At 43.0% G+C, this 25455-nt stretch overlaps 1 protein-coding gene across 2 annotated transcripts in view; it reads right to left on the reverse strand.

Annotated features, from left to right (window-relative positions):
• LPAR4 (lysophosphatidic acid receptor 4) overlaps positions 1 to 25455 on the reverse strand; it is a 62758-nt gene that overhangs the window by 7212 nt on the left and 30091 nt on the right. Inside the window, exon 1 of one of the 2 annotated variants that reach the window (XM_006113665.4) lies at positions 19043 to 19674. The exons of the other annotated variant lie outside the window; for it this stretch is intronic. The gene's annotated coding sequence lies outside the window, so the exon portion shown is untranslated. Of the gene's footprint in view, positions 1 to 19042; positions 19675 to 25455 lie in introns of those variants that run through there. 2 annotated transcript variants of the gene reach the window in all.

The following is a 25455-nucleotide window of genomic DNA, read 5'->3' on the forward strand; positions in this document are numbered from 1 at the left end:
ACTGTCCAGGGGGGTCCCTTTAAGCACAGACCTCAGCTAGCCCCACACAGTAAGTCCTGACGTATGCGACTCAGTGTGGACGCGCTATTTCGAAATGCATTTTGTGTGTAGACACGTTATTTAAAAATAAGCTATTTCAAAATAACACTGTAGTTGGACATTGGACAAACATCTCAGACACTTCGCCAAAGGATTAATGCCCACAAAACAGATATCAGACAAGATCACAAAGGCTATGTCTAGACTGCAGGCTTCTTTCGAAAGAGCCTCTTTCGAAAGATCGCGTCTAGACTGCAGGCGGATCTTACGAAAAAGAGAAATCCGCTTTTTCGAAAGAGAGCACCCAGCGAGTCTGGATGCTCTCTTTCAAAGACGGCCTCTTTACATTGAAGAACGCCTTCTTTCGAAAGAGGAACTTTCGAAAGAAGGCGTTCTTCCTCGTAAATTGAGGTTTACCACCATCGAAAGAAAAGCCGTGTTCTTTCGAAATAATTTCGAAAGAACGCGGCTTGAGTCTGGACGCAGGGGAAGTTTTTTCAGGAAAAGGCTACTTTTCCCGAAAAAAACCCTGAGACTGGACACGGCCAAAGAGAAAACAGTTTCTTGCCATTTTAACCAGAAAGGACACTCTCTCAATGACTTAACCACCTGCATTCTGCTACAAAGACCTTTTACATCTGCACTTGAAAGGGAATCCTCTGAACTGTCATTCATGTTAAAATTCGACACTTTACAAAAAGGACTTAACAAACATTTGAACTCTCACCCATTACCAAGACAGTTTCCCCAATTATCACCTCTAATACCATTAACTCACAAACATCCCATTCTCCCTACCTCTAATATCATCAATTCACAGACACTTACCTTCCTTCCTCCCCCCCCCCCCCCCGCCCTGCATCCTCCTCCTGTTCTGCAATGTGATTTGTCCTTTTCATATTTGTTCATTTTTTTAATTGTATCCTTTGGTATATATGGTTGTGACTACTTTCTTCCACTATTTGATCTGAGGAAGTGGGTCTGGCCCACGAAAACTCATCATCTAATAAACCATCTTGTTAGTCTTTAAAGTGCTACATTGTCCTGCATTTTGCTTCAGCTACCCCAGACTAACACGGCTACATCTCTATCACTGTAGTGTAGACATACCCTCAAAGATTATTCTTGCTAAGAGCACCATCTATGCGGCAGAAGGTGCATAGAGCTTAGTGTGGATTCATACCAGATAGATCATGGCACTGACCTCTTAAGTGTTACCTTGGAACTGCACCTGCATCTTACCTGCACAACTGCCTCTCTATGTGATCTGAGTGAGCAAAAAAACTTCTACCCTGTTTATTCCTGGCCTTTCTAGTACAGGCAGTCCCCGACTTACGCGGATCTGACTTATGTCGGATCCGCACTTACGAACGGGGCTTTTCTCGCCCCGGAGCTCACGGGCGGCGGATCACCACCCGTGTCCTCCGGGGCGAGAAAAGCTTCTCCCGGTCTCCCTGGTCTGCTGGTGGGGTCCAGCAAAGCTGCTGGACCCTCCTCCCCCCCAGCAGACCAGGGACACCCGAGCAAAGCCGCCCAGGCGGCGGGAGTCCCGTTGCCTGTGCGGCTTTGCTCTGGGGCAAACGAGCAAAGCCGCCTAGGCGGCGGGACTTCCCCCGCCTGGGCGGCTTTGCTCCTGTCCCCCTGGTCTGCTGGGGGGGTCCAGCAAAACCGCTGGACCCCCCCAGCAGACCAGGGACACCCGAGCAAAGCCACCCAGGCGGCGGGAGTCCCGCTGCCTGGGCGGCTTTGCTCGTTTGCCCCAGAGCAAAGCCGCACAGGCAACGGGACTCCCCCCGCCTGGGCGGCTTTGCTCCTGTCCCTCTGGTCTGCTGGGGAGGGGTTCCAGAAAAGCCGCTGGACCCCCCCAGCAGACCAGGGACACCCGAGCAAAGCCGCCCAGGCGGCGGGAGTCCCGTTGCCTGTGCGGCTTTGCTCTGGGGCAAACGAGCAAAGCCGCCTAGGCGGCGGGACTTCCCCCGCCTGGGCGGCTTTGCTCCTGTCCCCCTGGTCTGCTGGGGGGGTCCAGCAAAACCGCTGGACCCCCCCAGCAGACCAGGGACACCCGAGCAAAGCCACCCAGGCGGCGGGAGTCCCGCTGCCTGGGCGGCTTTGCTCGTTTGCCCCAGAGCAAAGCCGCACAGGCAACGGGACTCCCCCCGCCTGGGCGGCTTTGCTCCTGTCCCTCTGGTCTGCTGGGGAGGGGTTCCAGAAAAGCCGCTGGACCCCCCCAGCAGACCAGGGACACCCGAGCAAAGCCGCCCAGGCGGCGGGAGTCCCGCTGCCTGGGCGGCATTGCTCGTTTGCCCAGGAGCAAAGCCGGCTTTGCTCGGGTGTCCCTGGTCTGCTGGGGGAGTCCAGCAGCTTTGCTGGACCCCCCCCCCCCCAGCAGACCAGGGACACCCGAGCAAAGCCGCCCAGGCGGCGGGACTCCCCCCGCCTGGGCGGCTTTGCTCGTTTGCCCCGGAGCAAAGCCGCCTAGGCGGCGGGACTCCCCCCACCTGGGTGGCTTTGCTCCTGTCCCCGTGGACTGCTTGGGGGGGGGGTGCAACTAGTGCCCCCCCCAGTAGACCAGGCTTTTCTTGCCTACCACTGGGGTAGAGCAGCTGGGGGCTGCCGGGTTGGTCCCGCAGCGCCACTCCGGACCAACCCAGCAGCACCCCAGCTGCTCTGCCCCAGGCGTCCTGATTCAGCCGCTGCTGGTCAGTTTCAGCAGCAGCTGAATCAGGACGCCTGGGGCAGAGCAGCTGGGGTGCTGCTGGGTTGCTCCAGTAGCGCCGAGGAGCCGCGCTACTGGAGCAACCCAGCAGCACCCCAGCTGCTCTGCCCCAGGCGGCCCCACGTCAGCCGCTGCTGAAACTGACCAGCAGCTGACTACAGGAAGCCCGAGGCAGAGTTGCTCTGCCCCAGGCTTCCTGGAATCAGCCGTTGATCAGTTTCAGCAGCAGCTGACTTGGGGATGCCTGGGTTTCTTAAGTTGAATCTGTATGTAAGTCAGAACTGGCATCCAGATTCAGCCGCGGTTGAAACTGATCAGTTTCAGCAGCGGCTGACGCCAGTTCCGACTTACATACAGATTCAACTTAAGAACAAACCTACAGTCCCTATCTTGTACGTAACCCGGGGACTGCCTGTAATTACTAACTGTATGTGCATCTCACTGTTTGAACTTGTTCTGTGGGTTTCTGATAGATTTTGGCATGTCTTTTTAAACAGTTCAGTAAACTTATTTATCTTTACCTATGTTTGAGCTAGGCAGTTGCTATGAGAGTCCTAGTTAACAAATATTCAAATCAGAAGTAGACATTCCTTTATCTGATAGTTGTTGGCTGTGTGGCATGACAAATTAGATCAAAACACATATAAATGCACAAATAGATGAACTGTCTTATATGAACTGTCTTTTAAAAATGTAGGGAGCACAGTAGTTTTCTGGTGTGTCTCAGCTTTGTAAACATTATGCTCTTTAACTATTTCAATGTCTTCTTTGCTAAATTCACGACAAATTGAACTTAACTGCCAGCTATTAGGAAACAGAACACAGAAAACAATTCCACAGAGACACTTAATACATATATGCTCTCTCGAAGAAGTAGTTCTGAATTATGCGAAAACACTCTTTCTTTAATTGAGAAGTAATCCAAAACAACCATAGATTGATCTACACATTTAGCTGGCTGTATTTATAGAAGATGAATTTATATAGGTTTTATATTTTGTCTTCCTTTAGGGCAATATGTAACTAGGTTCAGAAATATATGTAGTTCCAACAGGGATGGTTTGTCTCATAATTTAAACTTCAGTCTACTTATTAACGTTTTGGCTTCTAACCCACAGACAGTACATAAACAGACTGTGCTTTATCTCTCTCAGAAGCAAGCTATAATGTTTATGCTGAAATTTACCTTGCATAAGTAGATTTCCTTTTTTTTTCCTCATTGAGAGCCAGGTTTTCCATGTGACCTCATCACAGGCTCCATGTATGTCTAAATTTTGGAGGGCAAAGTTTTGGGCAGCTACGTTTCTACTCATCAAAAACTTACAGAGGAAAACTTCAGGGGATAGTCTGTACAGGATAAAGTCAGCTAACGTAAAAAACAACAAATAGTCTGGTAGCACTTTAAAGAGTAAAAAAACATGTAGATGGTATCATGAGCACAGCCCATGAAAGCTCATGATATCACCTACATGTTTTGTTACTCTTTAAAGTGCTACCAGACTATTTGTTGTTTTTTAAGTTTACATAGGAAAGGAGGATATCTAGTTTTCAAATTCAAAGTCGTCCTGCATTTTTGCTTCCCAAACTGTGCAATCAGAAACAAAAGTGTCTTGAAATATTTACTCTTACTGTTAATCAAGTACATTACTGTACTGTATGTGGTTATTAGAAGTGATGCCATTATGGAATATAGAAAAGTGCTTTTATACTGGAGTAGTGAAATGATGTGCCAGCACTCTGAGCTACATGCAATGCAACTTCAGCACAATGGAGAAAAGATGCTAGATCCTGTAATGTTTTTCATTTAACAAGCAGTCACATGGACAAATTTCTCTTTCCTGGTGCATCAGTCCATGAAAATGGTCTACCAACAACTATCCAAGCTAGGTTTTGATCTTGAAAGTATGAATCCATGTTGTTTACATATCTAACACCGAAGCAGTTAAATAAGTTGACAAATTTCTCACTTCCATTACAAGGTGTCAGAGACTATAACTGTAATGCCTTAAATACAAGATTCATTCTCCTTCTCTCCAACCAGAATTAAATCAACAGCAAATTTTCCCTTTCATGCTCACCACCCTCTCATCTGTTGAGAAAGATTAAGAGCTACATGCATATTTTTAACATGCCAAGTTCAATGCATATCAAATAAACAAAAACAACTTACTTCTGTTTTTCACGCAGACCAAATCTTTAGATTTAGTGTCCACTGTACCGAATGTACAAATTCTAGGTCAGAGGTTATTAGAAGTGATGCCATAAGGGAATATAGAAAAGTGCTTTTATACTGGAGTAGTGAAATTATGTGAGCTGACCACTACATCTCACATAACTGGACATCTGTTGTCAGTTTCATCAGGTCATCCTAACTGAGTGTGAAGCTAGCAGTGTTGCAACAGTTAATTGACAGTCACGCTTGCTCTCACTCAATTCTCATGTGCAATAGTAATCACTTTCACTTGCCAGACAGTGAAAATTAAGGAAATCTTCTCCTTCTCCTTGATAAAACACAGGATCACTTTGTTTCTGACTTCATTATTCTTACACACTACGACACTCGTAACTGCTATGTTGTAGCTTACTGGGGCACTGTAATTATCAAATATATTTACTTGCCATCCTAAGAGTTTTTAATTTTGAAAAAAATATATGAGCATCAAAAATACGTATTAAATTTGACTGTTTTGAAAAAATAGGAAAGAACTGAACTCTTGTGTTATTAATGAAACTTCCTTCTTTTTGTTGTTTTTGATGACTGGACAAGAAGTAATGGACTTAAATTGCAGCAAGAGAGGTTTAGGTTGGACGCTAGGAAAAACTTCCTAACTGCCAGGGTGGTTAAGCACTGGGATAAATTGTCTATGGAGGTTATGGAATCTCTATCACTGGAGATTTCTAGAGCAGATTAGACTGACACTTGACGGAGATAGTCTAGATGATGGTTGGTCCTGCCATGAGTGCAGAGGACTGGATTAGATGACCTCTCCAGTGCTATGATTATAAAAAACAAGGGAATTATAGACTTAGTGGAGATGTAAAGTGAGTTGAACTTTGTTAGTATGAATACTCAGCAGGTCACGTGAACCAGCAGAAAATATTATTAAATGTCTTGTTGATTTTTCTTAAGCCTCCAAATGACAAAACCAAACTTTTCAAAATACTGATTGAACTTTGATGATGCGTAGTGGACTCTGACACAAAATAATGTTACACAAACAGGACCAAATTTTGGAAGATGGCTGTATCTGTGTGGATGAGAATTGTGTAGGATTTCCTTATGCACATAGGCTAGTGCAGTGTTTCTCAACCAGTGATAGGAGTACCTTTAGAGGCACTTGAGAGAAGTCTGGGGAGTACGTCAACACAACTGAAATGTGGAGAAAACTGAATTTTTGTTTTAAGTTTTACAGCACTTTATTACTTTTGTATTTTTTACACCCAAAAATTTCATTGCCCACCCGGCTACAATTAAGTTGTTAAAACAAATGTGTTGCAATGGTAGAAAAAAATTATGTGTCTGAAAACTGTAGGTACTGGGGGTACTTATAATTTTATGTTTTTATTTTTTGAAAAAGGGTACCTAAAAAAAAAAAAGGTTGAAAAACACTGGGCTAGTGTATAGGCCCTTCATGACCAAAGAGTCAGGGGCCTAAGGGTCCTGGGGCGTTGGCTGTATGACTCTGTTCATATAGCCTTGGCCCCAACAATAAACAGCTATATATTGTTCTGCACACTACATGAAGACTATTCCTATCTTGACAAGAATGATAATGCATGAAAAGGCTTTTGCATCATTACTGTGTATCCAGTTGATAGAATACAAAAATATGGCTCCATGAAGTGTCACTAGGGTTCCCGGGCATTTGGGTTTCGCCTGGAACACCCCGTTGAAAAGGACCCTGGCGGCTCCAGTTGGCACTGCTGCCCAGGTAATTTAAAGTCCAGTCGGAGGCATAGTGGGGGCCTGTGGCTAACGCACGGTCCCTGGCTCCACGTGGCTTCTGGAAGTATCTGCCAGGTGCCTGCGGCCCATAAGTGCAGGTAGGGTCCATGCACTGCTGTCACCCTGAGTGCCAGCTCCACAGCTCCCATTGGCCAGGAACCATGAACAATTGAAGCTGCAGGGGAGGCCCCTGAGGGTACAAAGGCAGCATGTGGAGCCTCCCTGGGGCCACAGGACCTGGCAGCCATGTCCTGGGAGCTGTGCTAAATGCCACCAGAACCCTGAACCCCCTCCTATACCCCAACCCTTTCCCACCCACTCTGGAGTTCCCTCCCACACCAAAACTCCATCCCGAAGCCTGCACCCCACACTGTGAAATACCCCACATCCCAGCTGTGAGTCACTTCCTGCACCCAAAACTCATCCCCAGCCCCTCCCCAGAGCCTGTATCCCCAGCCAAAGTCCTCTCCCTCCCCCGCATCTCAACCACCTGCCCCCTCTTAGAGCCTTCACACACACACACACACACACACACACACACACACACACACACACACACACACACACACACCTCACAGCCCTCTCCCCTCCCACAGCCCAACCCCTGCTCAGCCTGGTGAAAGTGAGTCAGGATGGGGAAAGGTGAGCAAATGAGGCAGGAGAGATGGAGCAAGCAGGAAGCAGTGTCTCAGTGATAGGGCAGGACAGTGGAAAGGACTGAAGGACAGAGCAGGAGTGTTCATTTTTGGGCAGTTAGAAAGTTTGCAACCCTACATGAAACACTACACACTGCACTAAAACATGTCATATACATCATGTCTGCTAAAGCCCAGTGAGATGAGTTAAGGTCAAAGTCACTATAACCATTAATTTGGAATGTTCTCCCTTTTGTCTATTTCTAAGGTTACCTGGATTACATAGAGGTTTTGGATGGAAATTTATTTTGCTCTAAACAGTTTTTGTTCTTCTTCAGATTTATTAGGGCATAATTGTATGTAAGGGCTGCAACATTTAGATTCTTATAGACTTTTGCACAAGAGGGAGTGATATGAGACTGTAACATATCACTGTACATGTGGACCCTACAGATACGGTTTGTTTTCTAAATGCAAGCTGAGATATGATTTTTCACACAATGTATTTCTAATGGACCTGTCATGGCAGCATCGAATTATCAAGAATTTCCAATGTCTTACAAGGTTTACATTAAACAATTAACAACCTTGAATTCAGAATGCCAGCTAGTGTTTGGGGTAATGATAAAGCCAGCTCTCATGACTTTATTGCTAGTCTTGTAGTATGAGTTGATTTTTGCCTCTAAGTTCTAACATATAGGATGTTCTCTTTTCCAAACAGCATCACAAATGAGAAAACAGGCAATTATTGCTTTCCTCATGAGGTCATCCAAAGTCGGGGCAGTGGAGCATGTGTACAAAAAGTGGACTTACGAAAAGATGGGCAGGAGAGGGGGGCAAATTCCCCCTTGCTCTGTAGCAAATGATGTCCCTCTATATATGGTTTTGGAGAAAAAGCCTGAAAACATAATCCAAGTGCAATGTAAAGGCTCAAACAAATCTGCTTTTCCAGGAACTCAAGATTTTTGAACGCTCAGGTCCTGCAATATTGTAAAAATATGAGACAAGCACTTGTAAAAGACTGACTTATTTCCTGGCCTCAGTCACACAGCATGAGACAGGATGATAGAAGTTTGCACCCTGTCACACAGCAGGAGTCAGTATTCATTGGCTCCATTGGCTACTGGTAAAGGAAACAGCTTTTTTTTTTTATTGGATACTCATTTTAAATAAGGTTAATTTAAAAACTAAGCCAAAAATAGATTCAATACCCCATCCCCTGCCAATTACTGTGGTTTTAAAATAACTTTTTCCTATTTTTAAAAGCTTTTTTCTCTTTCCTGTTGATGTGTGAAAAAGCCATACAAACAGGAGAAACTGGTTGGCTGACAGTGGGGAACAGTGAAACTGTTTATAAACAAAGTTTGGTTAAATGTACACCGTACTGAAAGCAGGCAAGAGACTTTTTCTAATCTTTCTGCTTTAGTAATACTAAGTGTTATCTGTGTGAATAGTGGGAAAACATATTCAGACAGAAGTGTGACTTTTAAATTGCCCTTTTAAAGCTTCTAATTCCAAAGAGCCAAACAAGACTCACCCCACACAAACGTGCATATTTTAACAAAGCAATTTACTGTTAGGAAGATGCAATGTAGGTTTCAGTGAAAGGAAGAGTTTTCTGATAAGAGAATGAGTCAGGCTTTCATTCATAGCTTTGGCACTAACTTGCTATGTACCTGCAGCATCTGTATTACCTCAAAAAACAAGAAGTTTGGTGGCACTTTAAGACTAATAAATGTATTTGAATATTAGATCATAAGCTTTTGTGAGCTATAACTCACTTCCTCAATTGCTGAAGAGAAAAGAAAAAAAAAGAAGGGACACAGAGATGGTAGTGTGACATCACTGCTAATTAAATCAGGGTAGATGTGGCTCATTCCCCAACAGTGATGAGGTGAGATTACCTGAATGGGAAATTATCTATTGTAATGTGAGAACCACTCCACCTGTCTATTTAAACCTAGTTTCTGGGTGTCAGATTTGCATATGAATTCATCAGTATTTCCTTGCAGCTTGTTTCTGAAGTTTGAGAATGGCAACTTGCAAATCTGAAACTGTATGTCCAGGGAGGTTCAAGTGCTCCCCCACTAGTGGATTATTCATTATTATTATTTATTGTATTATCTCAATTTCCAGTTACTTTCATGGGTGTTGTGAGGCTGAAAGCCAGTTGACTTCGGTGGAGCCAGGATTTCATGATTTTTTTAAGTGCTTTCAATCGCCAATGAAATTAGACAAAAAGCCAATCTAAATTCCCTCTAAACTGCGCAGCAGGGTAACCTCACAGCTGCCTAATGAGCCCCATGAATGGTGCCTACACAGACTGCCTTCTCCAGCCGTCGACAGCTCCATGCTGAGGTAGGGGGGCACTTGCCTCCCCACCAGGTCGCAGCATCTCCGTGTTAGAGCCCTACCTACTGGCTCCAATCTGGAGCTGCCACAGCTAGGGGAGAAGTACCCCTTCAGCCTAGACTGTACTCAGGGGACCTGACAGGATTACGAAGCCCCTGGGTAATGTGGGAGGGCTCGACTAGAAGGGGCAGGGCTGGAGCAGTCGACCTCCAGCCTGTACCCCAAACTCATCATCCCCAGCCCAATTCCAGTGCCCTCAACTTGCATGCACCTCAAACTCCTGTCCCACCCCTGAGCACACTCCTGCACCCCTAACCCCACTCCAGAGCCTGTACCTTCATCCAGAGTCCTCACCCTCCTCTACCTCACCCCCTCTGGTATGACTTTGTTATGTGACACATCACCTCCATCTTGATGCACATAATGAAAGTCATTCGCACATGGACATAAAAAATTAGAGGGAACACTGAGCCCGATCAGCCCTTCCAGCAGCCAGGAATCAATTCAGCCAGGGGTATACTCACCGGAGGGCCCCCCCCCTTTCTCTTGGCCACTCCCACTGTAGGGCAGGGATCAGAAAAACAATGGTGGTTCTGGACAGCATCTCAGCTCCTGCTGCCCCTGACAGCTTCTCACCTGCACTGCTCACCCACAGGAGCTCTGCCTGAATCCCAGGGCCTTACTCAGGAGAAAGGGCCAGGGCCTGACTGCGTGCAGACCTTGTTAACACAGTCACCTTGGAGAAAAGCTCCATCCCTCCATCCAGCCTCTGCTACTGCCACAGCTGGCCAGTGGCCACTAAGGATGTTAAGTAACCATTAATTTACTAGTCCAGTAGTCGATGGAATTTCCATCGACTACTCGACAGGCACTTCCGCATTCCTCCTTTGACATCTACAAGAACCCCAAAAGGGCCTCTTGTACATGTCAAAGGAGGAATGCAGAACTCCACGTGCAGCCCGGGGCCAGTGGGAAGTCCCGCTGACTCCAGGCTTCATGCAGCGTGCCAGCTTTGAAATGCCCCGCTGGGACTCTTGCACATTTCAAAGTGGTAGCGTGGCATGGAGCTAGGGTTCAGCCAGGGAGTCAGAGTCCCCTGCTGACCCCAGGCTTCATGCCGATTTGAAATGTCACATGGAGCCAGGGTCAGCTGGGGAGTCCCCAGCTGTGCAGCGCTGCACCCTTCCCTCCCCCCCCCACCTTTGCTGCCTCTATCTGAACCTCTACAGATTGAGCAAAAAGCCAGCTGGCTCTTAGCTGAGGCGGTAGCTCCTCACACTCACTCTCTGCAAGTGCTCGACGTGCCAGTCCATGGGACAGTGAACCACACCCAGTAGGTGTGTGAATTACACAGACAAGTAGGGAGTAAGGCTGGTGTCCTGCCAGTGCCCAGCTTTTGGGGCAGAGGGAGCAGAGAAGGTGAACGAGAAAGTCCCACCCCACAGGGATGGCTGGCCCTCTCTAGGCTGTCCACAATGAGTTGCTCTATCCCACAGCATTCACAGAAATTAGAAGGAGGGAGCAGTGGCATGTAGCTGCCCATCCCAGCATCACCTCTGAAGTGGCAATCCCTCCACTCCCCCAAAACTGCACTCCTGGTCCTACAGCCCCTTTTGGAACTAGCAAAGGAATATAAAGTGTCTGAAACAGGAGGCAGCATTGAGGTTGTCCTTAGAAACTCTTCTTCACTGAATGTGGAAAGGGAAACCTGATCTATATCAGTTATAACCCAAAAGGGCCATGCTTTGTTTCCTTTTGGATTGATCAGCACTGTTGTTGACTCAGTTCTAACAGCCCTTGGAGAGTTAGAAGGCGTTTCCTGTGTATGGTGACTTCCCTGTGCTGTATCTGTTTTGTGTTTAGCTCATTAAAACATTTTCCTCTTAGAGCATGGGTTCCCAAACTGGGAGGCGTGAAGAAATTCCAGGGGGGGTGCGAGGCAACCCAGCCTCCCTCCCCACCCCATCAAGTTTTGCTGCCCCACTCAGTTCCTTTTTCCCCTCCCCCCCCCTCAACAAGTTTTGCTGCTTTTTTTTTTTTTTTTTTTTTTTTGGCAGGGGTGGTATGACGGTTTTTTCAAAAATCAAGAAGTGGGGGGCATGATGCCAAAAAGTTTGGGAACCACTGCCTTAGAGGAATAATTAACTGACTTAACCCATGATCACATGCTGACCTTCAAGGCAAGATAAGTATTTTTCTCTCAATAAAAATGCCTTCTCAGATGTTTCATCCCCTAACCCATTCTAACATTAGGGCTATGTTCCAGTAGACATTATAAAATTTCACCATAACATGTGTGTACACTGATCTGGTAAAACAGATGTTCAGTTCAAATATATGAATAAATTATTAGTGGTAAAAAGAGAACTCAACCTTTTGGGCCTAACTTTCCAGGGAATCTCAACATGATATCTAAAGACTGAGACTGTAATTTTGCATGTCTTTTTTCATGCCCAAGTTTCTTGCTGGGTGGCTCTCTTTACACTGGTACACCTAGATCTAATGCAGTTTTGTTGTTGGCCAGCATAGCAGTAGACTATGCAAAATCTGAAAAATCCGATAGAAAATGTAATACAGAAATCAATCAGTAAAAAAAAAAAAAAAAATCTATAAAAACCCTGTGTTGCTTGTGATCTAAGCAGTTAGCCAGTATTTGGAGTTTGGTAGGTTGTTCCCATTAGGAAGAGAAATTCATGTTGGAGTCAGTATTTCTTTGATACAAGCCTATTTATTTACAAAGAATGTACAAAATTCTATTTCCATGAACACAAGAGGAATCAAACAGGAGGGAGTTTCTTTGCTCTGAGCTTTAAGTCTCTTTCTAGCCAACACTCTGCCCAAAACGCTCCCCCCTCTCTTTTGGATTTCTCTATCCCATGTTTCGAGTGCTTCCCTTGCTATCTTGCTTGGCTCTTGGCCTGCATCTTTGGACGATCTCTGGGTGCTTCTGATCTCACATCTGTACACCTCAATCAAATAATAGCCAGTAAAAACCCAGTGCCCAATATGTCAACTTTCTGACCAGCCTTGCATATGACCTGTGTTTTGAGAAGTGGCTCCCTAGTCTTTCATGTACCTTACTATAAAAGGGAACTTAAACCTATCTTACATTTATCCTGAATGAATAGTGCCGGATTGGCCTTTTCAGCCACCAACGACGCTGTCCCCGACGCTGTCCCAGACAATCCGACACGAACCAAGACGAGAACTAGGATACGTCATCCATGGTCAACTGACCGACGGAGGCCAACTATAAAAGGGAACTTAAACCTATCTTACATTTATCCTGAATGAATAGTGTCTCTCAAGCGATTCAAAATCAATTGATTAATCACACTGTTAAACAATAATACTATTTATTTAAATATTTTGGATGTTTTCTACATTTTCAAATATATGTACAGTATTTCAATTACAAAGCAGGATAAAAAAAGTGTACAATCCTCACTTTGTTTACTTTTAATTACAATTACTTGCGCTGTTAAAAGAATTGTACTACAGAACAATCTCTTTATGAAAATGCAACTTACAAATGTAGAATTATGTACAAAAAAACTGCATTCAAAAATAAAACAATGTAAAACTTCAGAGCCTGCAAGCCCCCTCAGCACTACTACTTGTTCAGATAATTGCTTAGAGAAAGAAGTTTTTTTTACATTTGCAGGAAATAACGCTCCCCACATTATCTTTGCAAATGTCACCAAAAAGTGAGAACTGGTATTCGCATGGCACTGTTATAGCCAGTGTTGCAGGATATGTATGTGCTAAAGATTCATATGTCCCTTCATGCTTCAGCCACCATTCCAGAGGACATCTGTCCATGCTGATTACAAATTCTACTCAATAACAATTCAGATCAGTGTGGACTGACACAAGCTCATTTTCATTATTTAAGTCAGATTCCAGCAGAAGATTGATTTCATTTTTTGTGGTTCTCTTCTTTAAGTCCTTCATCAGAGTGTGGCTCTTTTAAAACTTCTGAAAGCATGCTCCACTGCTCATCCCTCTCAGATTTTGGAAGGCACTTCAGATTCTTAAATCCTGGTTGGAGTGCAGTGACTATCTTTAGAAATCTCACTTTGACATTTTCTTTGTGTTCTGTGAAATCTGCTGTGGAAGTGTTCTTAAAATGAACATACATGGGCTGGGCTATCATCCGAGATTGCTATAACATGAAATATACAGCAGAATGTAAGGTAAAACAGAGCAGGAGACATGCAATTCTCTCCCAATCACAAGTTTAATTAATACATTATTTTTTAACTAATGTCATCAGCATGGAAGCATGTCCACTGGAATGGGGACTGAAGCATGAAGGGGGATATGAATGGTTAGCATATCTAACATGTAAATACCTTACAACAGCAGCTACAAAAGTGACTTGCAAAAGCCTGTTTTCCCTTTCTGGTGACATTGTAAATAAGAAGAGGCAGCATTATCTCCTGTAAATGTAAGCAAACTTGTTTGTTTTAGGGATTGGCTGAACAAGAAGTAGGACTGAATGGATTTATAGGCTTTGAAATTTTACATTTTGTTTTTAAGTGCAGCTATGTAACAAAAAACTCTACATTTGTAAGTTGCTCTTTTAGAACAAAGATTGCACTACAGTACTTGAATAAGGTGAATTAAAAATACTATTTTATCATTTTTACAGTGTAAATGTTTGTAATAAAACTAAAATATACACTTTATACTGCACTGTAAAGTCAGTCTTAGTTGAATGCGAGTTAGCAGCCCCTCCCCCCAACCTTGAGTGTGTCTGTTCATTTGTAACCACAGGTTAGGTATTGTTGATGCCTCAGGTTGGGTAGGGTTCAGCATCTAGACTGCATTATGTGGTCCTGCATCCAACCAGCCATATCCCAGACTTCTTACCACCCTCCCAAAACGTGCATTAGCTCTTTGTGGTACAATGGGAGGAAACATTGACTGTGAACCAAGCTTGACTGTCCAGAGGACAAAGAGAGTCAGCTTGTGGGATATTTCTGATAGACTCCCAGAACATGCATCTATTAGGACAGTGTCTACGCTGCAGACTCAGGCTCAGACCCTCAAACTTGTGGAGCCCTAGGATCAAACCTTGCATTAGCATGATTTGTGTGTAGACAGAAGGGGAGGGATTAAGTTTGAGCCTGAGTTTGAAACCTGGGATTACACTGCAGTGCGGACATATCACGAGACTACCACATGGTTTGGACCTTAGGTATCCATATCTTATAGGTCACAGTTACTTCACCAAAACTAATGTAAACTGACCTAAATGCTTGATTGGTGTTTTCACGGTAGAGTCTTCACTGTCTCACAGAGAAATGTTCATATTCCTAACTGGCCTTCTCCGGTAAACTGGGCTTTTACAGTAAAACGCCGATGGTCCGGCATCTGATGGTCCAGTACTCCTGATGGTCCGGCACCATCAGGAACCCCGAAGTGCTCCGGGCAGCCGGACCATTGGAGCTGCTCTGCTCCCACCTTTCCCAATTCAGCCGCTGCTAAAACTGACCAGCGGCTGACTCCAGGAAGCCAGGGGCAGAGCAGCTCTGCCTCCGGCTTCCTGGAGTCAGCCACTGATCAGTATCAGCAGCGGTTGACTTGGGAACACCTGGGGCAGAGCAGCTGGGGTGCTGCCAGGTTGGTCCAGTAGCGTCGAGGAGCGGCGCTGCGGGACCAACCCGGCAGAACCCCAGCTGCTCTGCCCCAGGCATCCCCAAGAGCAGCTGGGGTGCAGCCGGGTTAGTCTCGCCACGCCAAGGGTCGGCGCTACCGGACCAACCTAGCAGCACTTCAGCTGCTCTGCTGCAGGCGTCCCTGATTCAGCTGCTGCTGAAACTAACCAGCAGTGGCTAAATCAGGGACGCCTGGGGCAGAGCCGGACTATCGGAAGGGGGGGCTATGAGGGGTCTGGGGTAGCATCCCCCCACCCCACCCTAGACCCCTTATAGCCCCCCCTTCCGATAGTCTGGCATATTTGATAATCCGGCACCCCCTGGGTCCTAAAGGTGCCGGATTATCGGAAGTTTACTGTATTTTCTTTTGTAAATTGAAAAAAAAAATCAGTAAATTATAATGAAAATACATAAGAAAGGGGTGGGGAACCTAAGGCCTGAGGGCCAGATTCAGCCCCCAGTTTAGTTGGATCTGGCCCCCAAGGCTCAGGGCTCCTCCCCAGCATTGTTAATGCTCCAAAATCACTAGCCTGGGCGCCCCTTATGCTCTGGTGTGCCATGGGAATGTGGGGAGTGTCTTTTTCCTTCTCAGTCAGGGACCGCATCAGTAGTGAGGGTTTGTGGGATTTTTTGTGTATGTGTTTCTCACTTGTGTGTGGCCCGCGACTGATGTTGCTGTCAGCAGTCTCTGACCCTAAGGGTCCCCACCCCTGGCATCAGAGAAAACACACAAACACACACACACACACACACACACACAAGTGCTAAAAGCTAACAGACAAGGAGAGTTGTAACATCTTACTCCTTCAGTAATAAACCATAGCGAGCAAAGCTATAATAATGGAATAAAGCTAGAATGATTTAGAATGTCTAGAATAAAGCTAGAATGTCATTACAAAAATGCAGATTCAGAGAGACCATAATTTCATTCCCATAATTCAATTTCTAGATACCATATTTCCAAGAATGACAGAGAATGGTGGGGAAACTATAGTATAGTTTGAGGGGAGGTGGTGTTATTTTTGAGTAATGAAATACCACTTGTGTTTAATGTGAAAACAAAAACATCTTATGCAAAAAGTCTGTATCTGCAAGTTCCAAAATGAAACCCTGAAAATGCTGGAAGAAAATTAGCTTGTCAGACGTGACTATGTGTGAATATACTTAAGTATTACAAAAAACATTTTGAAGCAAGTTATTGTGTTGTACATGTTCATTTCTAAAGTTGAATGACTGATGAACATTGTTCAATTTTATGGTTGTTTACACATAGATAGCTCTGTGCAAGCATGTAGTAACCTCTGTAATGCTTCAGAGGAGAAGCCATGTTAGCCTGTAACTAGAAAACCTTAAAAACAACTAATAGTCTTACAGCACACCTTAGAGACTAACAAAAAATGTAGATGGTATCATGAGCCTTCATGTGGGTTGTGCCCACGATGATACCATCTACATTTTTTGTTAGCCTCTAAGGTGCTTTAAGGCTTTTTCCCTGTAATGCTGTTAATCCTGTGAGATATGGCAGGATTTTCCCTATTTTGGGAACTTAGTGGGGCTGGTTTTGTACCACTGAAGTCAATAGGGTCAGACTCAGACCCAGCCCGCATGTAATGGTGTGAATTTGCTGCAGAGTTAGCCTGGAAGTGTGTGAGCACACTGCAAAACCACACCCAAGTCACTGTGTCCTCACTGATGCTTCCTTCTTTCATGTGTGTCATTAGGACTTCTGTGGGCACATTCCATGATTCTTCATGCTGCAGTAAACTGAGCTGCTTTGATTCTTTTCTATGGAACAGGGGGATATGTTCCGTTCTGGGTACACAGGGGGAATTGTAGGAAGACATTGGGGGATTTAGCCTGCACCCTCACTGAAAAGTGGGAGGTTTATCAGCCTGAGTGAAAGCTGAATTTAGGCTCTAACCTGGGGTTGAAAGCACTTCTCTCAGGTGAGAGTTTTTATGGGTGTGTAGGACAGTAGCATCATACAGGTAAAAGCCTGGCTTAATTCTGCAGACAGAACCCAAAGTGGCAGTACAAGGTACTAGAATGTAGGTTTCCTAGTCCTAGTCCTGTGTGCTATCTATTACGTCACACAGTCTCTAGAAAAAAGAGCCACTGCTAGGGTTGCATCTTTCCTGCTTGTGAGTGGCAGCACTTAGAAACAATTAACAGTAATATCTTACTTCTGCCAGAAAACATGACAAGAGAGACAAGCTGATGTATTTTCTTTGTGTCCCCTGTCAAACCACACATTCTGAAATGAAAGTTAATAGGCATGGCTCTATTTGTACTTTGTATGTTCTGAACTTCTATTTCCAGAATTTAAAGGGCACTGATCTTGTCAACTGACCTAAGCTTTAGTCAGAAGTCTCATTTTTAAACTCTAAGGAGGGAAAATAAATGTACATTCAGTTCCTTCTTCCTTTTCCATGTTTTTCTGGACTTTCTTTTTAAGTTAATAAGCTTTGAACTCTTTAAGGTAGTAAGGATAGATTCCTACTAAGGTTGCTTTGGCTTTCCTAACACTAGTAGAAGAAGGAGGACGGAAAAAGTATTGTAGGGTGAAAGGATATCCTCATTGAGCGTTGAACTTCCTCATCCTTTAGGTCTTGCTAACTATTCAATCCATATATTGGAATAATAAAATTATAGAACTGCCTTTTCTTTAAAAAAAAAACCATCAACGCTGTTATTTAAAAATATCTGTGCTGCAAATCATTCTCAAGAAGGTGAAAAAGACTGTTATTTTTATTGTAATTCTCTTATTAAAACATAATACTTTATTTAAAAAACTAAGCATGCATAATACATTTTACAGCTTGTTATATATACTTATATAGCCAAATCAAGTTCCCATTGAAATCCATGGGAGTTTTGCCAGTAATTTCAAAGGGAGCAGAATTTGACTGTAAATTAATGCCAATTAATTCTTTAAAATAAACAAAAGTGTTACAAAATGAGAAATTTGACTCTCATAATCAATTCTGGAAATATAGCTTCTGTGCTGCAAAGATTTAGGCACATACTTAACTATACTCTTACCTTTATACACTGTGATAGTGCACAAAACTAAACATATGCCAGCCTAAATTAGCACTGTTGAATATAAAGCTCACTTGTTAAATCTAAGTCAAACAGTATTCTCTAGTCACTGATTTCAAAATGTTAAAAAATGTTCTAAACAACTTATTTTTTAACAAGCTGCTATTATTTGAATTAGCTGAAACAAGCTAATTAAACACAACTGTGACAGAGATCCTTAATTTCTCATACTGACTTCAGAAGATAGTGTGCATTACAAACATTCATGGCAAGCAAGGAAGCAGTTTTGCAGAGTAATTGCATTCCAAAAACATGGAGGTAATCTTTTCACTGTAAACATGTTGCTACATCAGTGTGAGAAACTAGGACTTCTTTCATAAAAACAATATTGTGACTTGGGCAATAGGAAGGAAATCTTTCCCCTGACAAAAGTATTGCTCAGTTACTGCTAAAATATTCCACAATATTAAATCTGGTGGGCTAGATTGATTTCCAGTAAAATAATTCTGTGGGCTCCAAAAAAGTTACAGCAGGCAACAGTCCGACCCAGTGGATTAGAAAGTATTAAAATCAGATTCTCAGAGCTGACATTAAATCTATACTTTTGTAACTGAACCAGAAAATAAATAAAATAACAGTAGTAACTTACCCAAGAGATACAGGATTAGAGACATCGTGTCTTCAGACAGCTACCTAGTTAGCAGATTTCAGATAGATTCCTCTCTGGCAGTCCATAGATTTCTCCATGTTTAATGAAAGTTTGTTTAATCCCATAGGTAAAATCTGCTGCTCTACTGCTTTACTAATTGTTGTTCATCCTTAACAACGTGAAGCTAGTAGAAGTTATCTCCATTCCTTTGTTAGGGGAGAAAAACTTCTGAATGTTGCAGCCATCATGCCTTAGGAAACAGAATGCAAGAAAAGGGCCAATGTCTATGCAGGATCAGGGGGAAGGGGGAACTCTTGGGGGTCTCAATAGGAAATGTTTTTCATTGGATAAGAAAGTATTATTAGCAGCTGTGATCCCGCCCCGTCCTCTGTGCTTCATCGTTCCTTAGTCACCAGTCGCAGTACTGATTTGTGTTTTCTCCTAAAGCGCCTTGCCCAGGAAAAGCATCCTTCACAGTTAAGAATTAGCAGCTTAAGTACAGCTTGACAATAGATAAAGCTTTATTTCCTGAGAGGTTAGCTGGCCGACACAGCCGGTGGGAGTGTGCTTTGTAGCAAGGCAAGCAATTGTTAAGTGGATAGCCACGTCTAAAAGCTCAAAGTTTGGTTTCCATAGCTATTCTGATTTCCCCCTTCAATTAAAAGCGGGGAGGGCGAGAAGAGATTTCTGTGTCAGGCATGCACCAGAAAACACCAGCCAGCAGCGCACTTTATAAAAGTAATATATTGCCATCTTTCCATATTATCTCCAATTCTATGTGCAATTGTATAGTGAGCTAGAACTGATTACCTCTTGCTCTCAAGACATTTGCTCTCAAAGCCTTAGGTTCCCGCTTATAATGTTTAGGAAGACGTTTATGGAGATTAGAAAAGTTACAAACCCAGTCTGCTAAATCTTACCGGCTTAGTACATCTGTCTCCTGATTTACCAGTTAACTAGGAGTTTTGTTTCTCTGTCTTACCTTTAATGCCAGCCCTTCAGCTAGGAAAAGGCTTTGAGGTGTTTTTTGTCTGGGAGGAAAAGTAATGTTAGTGGATAAATTATTCAGCTTTGCTTTCATATGGTTTCTTTCTTCCCAGCTTTCTCAAGCCCTCTGTTTGGGATCCTGAATCTGCGTTTAAATTTTAGTCTGTAAAAATTAGCCAGACAGTTCACATGCCCTGATTTAATTTTGTTTATTCTCCTTTTCCTCTGCTCTCTTCTGGCTGCTCTCATAGGCAGTCAAGGCCAGTAAACAACTCATTGTGAAGCTGGAGTGAATGAGCTACTGGTAGGTGACAGAGCACTGCAAAAAGAGAATTCTCTGTCTTGCTCCTACAGAAGGGGAGGAGGGACGTGTCCAGTGGACTCTCAAATAACTTCCCACATCCTAGCAGCTGTGATTCTCAAATGCACAGACATTGCGGTAGCCTTTCCCTTGAACATAAATGAATTCCATCCTGTCAGGATTCACTAAAGAGACCTACATAGATTCAAATGGCAAGTCAAGAATCTGCAAATGCTTTTAGATGCAATGTGAAAATAGGCCACTTTTCCCTTTTGCACCTAGGATTTAAAGGTGTGAGAGAGAATATAGTTGAATAATAAAGCTAGAGCTGAGGACATAGCAGCTGTATTGATTTACAGAGCAACCTGTAACAGAAAGCACCCCCTTACAACCAGATTAATCACATTTCAGTGGGCAAAGAATATGGGACTGGAGGGGTTGAGGAGACAAAAGCCACTATCTCAATCCAAAACCAGGGTGTAGGGCTGCAGACAGATTGAACCCCTGTTCCTGAAGTCAGTACCCCAGTGTATGGGCTGGAATATAGTAGCCACTGCCCTTCCATACTCCTAGCATTAGGTATGAGGGACACTGACCATATAATGGCAGATTGTATAGTCTATTCTCCTGTCATGACCACTTCCCGAGCCAGCTTGTGCTGGTCTAACATAGGCATGTCTACACTTAGGAGTTATTTTGAAATAACAAGGCGACCATCCACACTACCAAGCCTGTTGTTTCAAAATAAGGGGCTGGTTATTTTGAAATAACTCCTGCTTGTGAAGAGAAATAAGCTTATTTCAAAATAGTTATTTTGGAAGTTATTTCAAAATAACTTATTTTTAAATAACCTAGTAGTGTAAACATAGCCATAGAAACCTGTTCAGCGCACAGGTGTGCAGAGAACCTATCCCATGCACCAGTACGGGTAAATGACAAGATTCCCTACATCTTTGGCTGAATGTTTTAAATGGTGTGGGGGCCTTGTGCTGGCTTTTTTCCCCAAAGTAAACAGTACTCATAGATTTATAAACACAGGAAAGTTTGATTTGGCTTCCTGGAAAAGAGACAATCAAGCAACTTGATTTTTACCATAGTAGGTAATGGGAGTTTTAGTGCTGATTTCAGAAAGACTCTTGGGCCTTTGCCTTTCAGACTGAAAAACAGAAACTGTTTCATTAAGTTGCTTCTACATGCCCTCTGGACAAATTAACTAAACCTGAAATCTGCACTGGAGGTCACCCTGAAGGTGTTCAGGGAAAGAACTGCAGGTTAGCTGATTTAAAGCTGTTCTATTGGGGCTCGTCTACATTGGCCCCTTTTCCGGAAGGGGCATGTTAATTTCACGAGTCGTAATAGGGAAATCCGCGGGGGATTTAAATATCCCCCGCGGCATTTAAATAAAAATGTCCGCCGCTTTTTTCCGGCTTTTAGAAAAGCCGGAAAAGAGCATCTACACTGGCCCTGATCCTCCGGAAAAAAAAGCCCTTTTTCAAAGTAGGAATAAGATCCTCCGGAAAAGGGCTTTTTTTCCGGAGGATCGGGGCCAGTGTAGACGCTCTTTTCCGGCTTTTCTAAAAGCCGGAAAAAAGTGGCGGACATTTTTATTTAAATGCCGCGGGGGATATTTAAATCCCCCGCGGATTTCCCTATTACGACTCGTGAAATTAACATGCCCCTTCCGGAAAAGGGGCCAATGTAGACGTAGCCCTACTGCCTTCCTGAAGAGAGAGTGGAGTGGCTTTCCTGCCCCTGAGGAAGTTCATCCCATCCCCCTTTCTAATGATTCCAAATAATTCCTTCCAGACTCCCAACCAGTTTATTTCTGGAGTTGGAAAGAAACTTCTCCCATAAGCAAGTTATTCCATAATTACCAATTATAGGCTCTTTTTTTTTTCTGGAGCATGACTTACAAACAACTGCAAGAGACTGAACTAGAAGGGTCCCTGTCCTGGTCCAGTACTGCAGTTCCTAGGGCTCTGGAAATACAACCTTTCCCCTATAGAAGGTACCTGATTACACTAAATGTCAGTTATTTTTCAGAAATGTTCCCCAGGTGGCATATCCCTGGTTCCCTCACAAGGCCTTTTCACATACACAAACACAGCCCCCATCCTTCCCCACTTTCAGTTAAACAAGCAGAACACTGTGCTATACCATCTATAAGCTCAGGATAATTTTTTTCAGCAATAAAATATACAAATAGCCAACAACTTGATCTTAATGTAAGTTTATTTGCTAAATAAAAACGAACAAACAAAAAGAGGGGAGAAGATGTTGACTCCATCCTTGATTACAGTTTGGGGAAGTGTTTCTTTGAAGTGGAAAAACAAATTAATAGATTCCATGATTTTTCACTGCTCAACCCATCCTGTCACTTTTGATTCCGTGGGTTTTCTCATTGACTGGGGGGAGCATGGAATTTTGGGGGGGGGGGCACCCCTTGTTAAAATATTGGGAGTATATTAGTAATCTCCAGCTATTTTGGAAAACAGGGGAACCGGGCTTTTTTCTTTATTGGGAACCACACAGATGCTGAGAATACAAAACATTTTCAGCAAAAGTGCCACCAGGCCTTTAGAACACATCTACTTGTATATCTTATTGTACAAGGAAGCCCTACAGACATGTTCTTTTCTATCATACCCAAGCTTGTATCAGTAATCCACTAACTTTGTCACATTCTGTCTTGATTAGATGCATGTTACATGCATTGAATTTAAACAAAATTGACTTTCAAAAGCAAATTTTACTACCAAAATGGAATATCATAATTACAAATTATCATTTATTTCTCTTGCTGAATCTGCCATTGCCTTCAGTTAGAATCCATACCCAATTGTGCCTAAAAGTCTACTTATACAGGTAGTGTTCCTATCTCAAAGTACTTACAAATGAGCTACTCAAAACTGTGATTTTTGGGGAGAGGGTGGGAAAACTTCAGATTTGGCAATACTAAAAAGTAAATTTGTATAAGTTTTGCTAAATTGTTCTGTTGTTTACAAAAAAAACCTCTTCAAATTCAAAAAAATTAAAGCTATTTTTTCAATATTTTAGAAACAATTCATTTTGATTTTATATTCAAATAAATTTTATTTAAAAAAATTAAAATATGAATGCCTGAAATCAAAATAAATTATTTTGTTTTGGTTCAAACAGAACATTTTTTGATCTAAAACAATTTTTTCAATTACTCGATTCACCAAAATGTTTTAAAAACCTTGGTTTTGGTTTAACCTGAAACTGTTTTTTTCCAATATTGCCAATGAACTAAAAAAATCCATTCTTCACCCTACTTTACTTCCAAAGAAGCCAGTACAAAGTATTGAATCAATCAATATATAAACATTATAGTTATTAACTGTTCCCAAGTCTCCTCCTTTTACATGAAGGATTTTTTGTTTCCTTTATTTTGTACAAACCAGACTTAATCTGTAGCTAGTTTCTGCATGATTTATAGCTTGATATTGTAGCATCAGCCATATATTCTGAAGTAGCATATTGGGCCTGTATAAAAAAGCATTTCTGTATATCTTATCAAAGTCATGCAAAAGTCTAGGGAGCCAAGCTAAAAGCACCATTTTTGTTAAAAGTGATACTTCCAGAAATGTTACTACAGTATTTACAAATTATTGCTGTAATCCTTATAAGGATTATTAAATATTATATCACATTAGCTCTCAGAGAATCCATTCAGAATCAGGGCCCTGTTTTGTAAGAGACCTATAAAATCAGAGGTAAATATATTGTTCAGCAAAGAGTGTACAATTTGAAGATAATCCGTGTATAAAGGAAGGAGGAGATGAAGGCAATAAAATATTTACCATTTGTATTACAGGAGAAATGGCAATGACCTTCCCCCTCGTGTTTAGATTTCTTAGTGTTTGCTGTCCATACATAGATACTACTCAGTTTAGTTTTGTAATGACATAAATTTTGACTCTCTGATCTGCCACTTGCTCACCTGACCCAAGTCATGTTGGCATAGCCATTGAAGTGACTTATAAGCCCCATCGGTGAAATCATCCTCAAGGAGAAATGTGAAGGAGAGAGAGAAGATAGCATCACACATCAAGTCAGGGTGAATATATGAAGTCATCATAGTCCATCAGTATGGTGATGTTTTTAAAGGCACAATAGTAGTGAGATCACTGCCATCCTGCTTTGGAAGTTGGTTGGTTTGGCAAGATGGACAACCTGGCTGTGAGTTTATGAATGTGTTTAGAGACACTGGGCTGGCTGAAAACCAACATGTTTTGGGAGGTTATTATGAAGGGAAATGAGTTCAGGAGAGTTGGCTGTGTTTAAAAGAAGCCTTATTGAGAGTGTAGGAACAAACCATCCCAATGTGCAGAAGGAACAGCAAATATGACAGGCAACCACCTGGCTTAGCAGAGAAATCTTCGGTGAGCTTAAACACAAAAAGGAAGCTGACAAGAAGTGGAAACTTGGACAGATAACTAGAGAGGAATATAAAAACATTGCTTGAGCATGCTCGGGTGTAATCAGGAAGGCCAAAGCACAACTGGAGTTGCAGCTAACAAGGGATGTGAAGGATAACAAGAAGGGATTCTACGAGTATGTTAACAACAAGAAAAAGGCCAGGGCAATTGTAGAGCCCTTACTGAATGAGGGAGGTAATTTAGTGACAGATATGGAAAAAGCTGAAGCACTTAGTGCTTTTTTTGCCCCCGTCTTCACAGACAAAGTCAAATCCCAGATGGCTGCAATGGGCCGCATTGTATGGGAAGGAGGTGAGAAGTCCTCAGTAGCGAAAGAACAGGTTAAGAACTACTTAGAAAAGCTGGACATGCACAAGTCCATGAGGCTGGATCTAATGCATCAAGGGAGCTGAGCGAGTTTGCTGATTTGATTGCAGAGCCATTTTTGAAAACATGGTGACAGGGGAAGGGCTCAAATGACTGGAAAAAGGCAAATGCAGTTCCCATCTTTTAAAAAGGGAAGAAGGAGAATTCAGGCAATTACAGACTAGTCCGCCTCACCTCAATTCCCAGAAAAGTCATTGAGGGGATCTTTGGGGAATTAATTTTTAAGCACTTGGAGGAGAGGAAGATTATCAGGAACAGTCAACATGGATTCATCAAGGGCAAATCATACCTGACCA

Source organism: Pelodiscus sinensis, chromosome 13, assembly GCF_049634645.1.
Source record: "Pelodiscus sinensis isolate JC-2024 chromosome 13, ASM4963464v1, whole genome shotgun sequence".
In the NCBI taxonomy this organism is placed as follows: domain Eukaryota; kingdom Metazoa; phylum Chordata; order Testudines; family Trionychidae; genus Pelodiscus; species Pelodiscus sinensis.